We start from the raw sequence: 5,000 nt of genomic DNA, 5'->3' as shown, positions 1-5,000 counted from the left end.
ATCCCTCTCTCTCTCTCTCTCATCCTCCTCTTCTCCTCTCCTCATCTCTCCTCTCCACTCCATCTGACCCCCCGGGGGTCGTCAGGCCACTGGTGCTAGTGGCATTGCCCGCCTGCCTGCCTGCCCATTGCCTGGGTCACACACACACACACACACACACACACACACACACACACACACACACACATGTGAAGGGCCACTTTGCCAAGAGTATTAATTAGAGGTCGGGGTTTTGGGGGGAGGCTTTGTTTTAGCCCCAGTGTTTGTGCCAGGGCAGGGCTGGACACCAGCGGGGCTGCAAAGGATGTGTGTGTGTGTGTTTGTGTGTGTGTGTGTGTGTGTCTGTCCCTCTGTCTGGGTGTGTTAATTTGTTTGTGTGTTTATGTGTAGGAAGTACACATACATTTAAATAGGAAGATGGGGATGTTTTTGTTCTTGTTTTTGTTTAAGGTAACATGCTTACTCGCTCCGGGAAGGAGAACTAAATGGAATACAATTATTTTAAATCTAATTCAAGCTAGTTTTGCCTTTCAATATGCCACTCTGTTTTGAAATCTAAATTTGTTCCAGGACACTCTTTTTCATTTCCTATCTCTCTTTCTCTCACATTCCCACTGAAGCTCTATCGTTTCTTTTCACTCCATTTCCTCCTCTCCTCTCTTCCTCCTCTCTTCCTCCTCTCCCCCCGTCTCCTGGGTCTTGGCAAGCAGACTGTGAGGTTCTGTCATGATCTCCTGGCAGTGAGAGAGACAGAGTGAAAGAGAGAGAGAGACAGAGAGAGAGAGAAGGAGAGAGGGGGAGAGTGAGGGAGGGGGGAAGTCTACTCAGGATGGACAGAGCAGCATTGGAGAGATGATTGTGTCAGAAGTTAACAGGATTTCGCCCAGCTATGGAAACCTAAGATAGGAATCGGAAAATGTTTATGTGATAGCGCATCCCGACTGGCATCTGTCAATAGAGGCTGGATGGAGGTGAGACTGCTATGGATTTTTGAAAGACTCTCCTCCCCTCCAATCCTGCTTGTCATTAGATAGTGACCAACTTCAAGTCACCCTCTGCATGTTGAAAATTTAATCTCCCCGCAAATAATATATTAATATGACCCAGAGAGACAGTGGAGGGAGACTGCAGACACACACACACACACACACACACACACGGAACGGTGTTGAATCACAATTTTGCTGCACAGTGTTATTAATGTTTAATTTTGTTGTGGGTATTGTGTTTTTTAACCCCCCCCTTCCCCCCCCAATCTCTCCCCATTCCCAAGTTAGCGCTTATTCAGATGTCTTCATATTATACTCTGAATATGTGGCAGAAAAATGTGTTTTTCAGCAGTTTCCTGTGCAATTCACAGAGGAAGTGCCAAGTCTATTGTGTGTCAAAAAAAACAGGGCATATTACCAGTATGTTCAGAGGTAGCTAGCCTTGCTGCCAATACAATTATGCAGACAATTTTAACAAAAGATGAACAGAGGTTACAAACGTGATTAGAATTATTGCCTAATGTATATCCTACTTTTTTTTTGCATGACATAGGCATGGAAATGACATAATTATACTAAAGTGCTTAGAGTCATAAAGTTTGCATGTTGATACTTGATAATAGCAATATAATATATTACTGTAAATAATAGGATAATAGGATAGTTGCACTGACTTAACTGGTCTTGCATAGCATAATTAAAATGTCACAAAGGCCATGTAGTAAGGCAAGGCAAGGCACATTTATTTAAATAGCACATTTCATACCAATGGAAACCCACAATGCTTTTACACAAATTCAATAAAAAATGTAGTGTAAATGTCGTATAAAGTCTAAATGACTATTGTTTTGTTCATCTCCAGGTAGTGATGGGTGTAAAGGTAGGTTTGCATGCAATCTGGATAGCACAGCAGCCTCCCCAGCATTCATGTTACAGTAAGAGCTTACACCGAACCTCTTCAATACAGCACACATATGTTTGGGTACTGTGAAAACAAGCCACCATACAGTACACCACACACCATCACTCATAAGAATCATGGCATTTAGAAAAAGCTCTTTTGAATTGGACGTAAACACACAATTGTCCTGATAATCTATAAAATGTATTGTAGAAAACATTTTTTAGAACCTTACAAACACAGTATGAACACTCCGATTTAAGTTCTAAGTTCATATCAGTAACACTGTATTGTCTAACCTCCGAATTGATTGGCTGTTAACACAAAGAGAGCCCTGAATGTAATTTCATATTTCAATCCAGCTGCTGTCTCTGACTGCTGTAACAATAAGAAGACAACATGTTCCCTAATATCAAATGTGACTCATTGACGACCCGACCAGGCCTGATCAGGTGTATCAATGAGACATGGCTGCCTTCTGCTCCTAAAGAGACATGGTGCTCATTATTGATTCTGCTCACTGTCAGTCAGCCAAGACGCACACGAGCCAACCGCAACCAGGGCCTCCGTCCCAGCTGAGCCTGCACTCTGAAAAGCCACTCCACATCAGGTCTCACTGGTTGTTAGGGTGTGTGTGTGTGTGTGTGTGAGAGAGAGAGAGAGAGAGAGAGAGAGAGAGATAGTGTATGTATGTGTGTGTGTGTGTCTGAGAGAGAGAGAGAGAGATTGTGTGTGTGTGTGTGTGTGTGTGTGTGTGAGGGAGAGAGAGAGATCATGAATGTGTATGTGTGCATGTGTGTGTGTGTGCGTGCACGCGTGGGTAAAGCAGATCTTCACCGAGTCTCGGTGGTCATTAGGGTCTCTCCTCCTCCCACAATCCCTCAGGCCCGGGGTCGGAGGTCGTTGCCCTGGGTAGTCTGAGCTGTCACTGCATTTCTGTTCACTGTTTCTCTCTTGGTCTCTTCATTCTCTCTCTCTCTCTCTCTCTCTCTCTCTCTCTCTCTCTCTCTCTCTCTCTATCCCCTTCTTTCTCTCTCTCTCCCCTCAAGCTCATATATTTGCATCCTTGTCTCTCTGTGGTATGTCTCTGTGATATGAGTTTGTTGCTTAGAGTATGTTGATTTTTTTTTCCTTTTTTCATACTTGACAAGAGAAAATCATTTCATAGTCAACATAAGTGTAATACTCTTTCCAATGGGTGTAAACAGGTTAAGATGCTGAAACACTGTAAATAGGTTAGAGGTACTCTAAGCAACGTTACGCAGTCTCTAAGCTAAACAAACACGCAGCAGCAGTTTCTAAGCTAGCAGCCTCCAAAAATGGCAACAAAAAAGCCTGGTGCAGCCTGGACCAGGCTGGTTTTGTTGCCATTTTTTGTAGCCTGGGCTGTCCACAGAGACTGTGCTTTTTTTTTTTCTTAACGCTTTTTTTAGGGGACAGGAGAAGCAGATTGTGAGGAGATGTGTGTTAAAAACATGCTTTAGCTTAGAAACTGCTTAACATCGCGTAGGGCTGTAAGATGCTCTGAACAGGTTAAGATGCTGTAATACTGTAAACAGGTTAAGATTCTGTAATACGGTAAACAGGTTAAGATTCTGTAATACTGTAAACAGGTTAAGATGATGAAATGCTGTAAACAGGTTAACATGTAGTAACATAGTAAAGCGGTTAAGGTGCTGCAATACTGTGAGCAGATTCAGATGCTGTGCATCACAGGCTACCTGTTTATTCAGAGGCTGTAAAGTGGAACACAGATTAGACCTGGTGACCCAACAAAACCCTGTGGAGCAAAGGGGATGTGTGTGTGTGTGTGTGTGTGTGTGTGTGTATGTGTGTGTGTGTGTGTGTGTGTGTGTGTGTGTGTGTGTGTGTGTGTGTGTGTGTGTGTGTGTGTGTGTGTGTGTGTGTGTGTGTGTGTCAGTATGTGCTTGCACATACTGTATGTGTATTTATCTCGTTCATGTCAGAGTGGCATGTGCTTGTGTTTGGGAATGCCATAACTGTATGCCTGAATTCATATGTATTTATTTTATGTGTGTGTGTGTGTGTGTGTGTGTGTGTGTGTGTGTGTGTGTGTGTGTGTGTGTGTGTGTGTGTGTGTGTGTGTGTGTGTGTGTTCTGACTGTGTGAGAGTGTCTCTGTGGATATGTAAGAGAGAGAAAGAAACCCCAAAAGAGAGAATGGTAGACACACAGACAGAGAGAGAGAGAGAGAGAATGCAGAGAGGGAGAGAAAGAGAGGAGAGAGAGAGAACAACTTCATGCATATTTCATTGTGTGTGTGTGTGTGTTTTGCTTAGTTCCTGTATTGTTTTTGTATTAGTGTGTTTGCTTGTATGCGTGTGTGTGTGTGTGTGTGTGTGTGTGTGTGTGTGTGTGTGTGTGTGTGTGTGTGTGTGTGTGTGTGTACTCCACTCACTTCCAGTTTTAGTCACACTGTAGCCAGAGGCTTAACAGGTGAGCCTATGGGTCTGCCTGCTCCATATACGCTATTTACACACACACACACACACACACACACACACACACACACACACACACACACACACCAACCCACCAGGCGGACATGCACCTGCACTTACTAATATAGCACTCCACGCCACAACACACACACCACAGCCCAGTGCAGCACAGCCCAGCCGAGCCCAGCACACACACACACACACACACACACACACACACAAACACACTCGGCCCTGCTCTCAGTGTGTGGTATATAGGCCAGAGACCTGTGGAGCAGCACACCAGAGAGAGTCTGGCTAAACTGCTCTCTTCGCCTCCACTATTTTTACACTCAGCCCAACCTGTACATACTGTACCTGAGAGCCTATTTGCAGATTTGGCATCAGGCTCTGAATGTATGAACAACAAACGTGTTCCTTTTACGGCGAGATGGATCGACATATATATGACTTTTATGGTGGTTTAGATGTACGCATTGTAATTAGAATTCAAACATGCTTCACTGTTCAAGGCCTATTGCAGAACCAGCACTACTAAGCACAATGGTGATGATGGGTGTGTGTGTGTGTTTAAATCATTTTCTAACATGTACAATTGCTTTTGTCCCCACTCTACCCCAACACACACGCACGCACGCACGCACACACA

The sequence above is a fragment of the Sardina pilchardus genome, chromosome 20 (assembly GCF_963854185.1).
Source record: "Sardina pilchardus chromosome 20, fSarPil1.1, whole genome shotgun sequence".
NCBI classification, from domain to species: Eukaryota; Metazoa; Chordata; class Actinopteri; order Clupeiformes; family Clupeidae; genus Sardina; species Sardina pilchardus.
Note: the sequence above shows the minus strand (reverse complement) of the source record.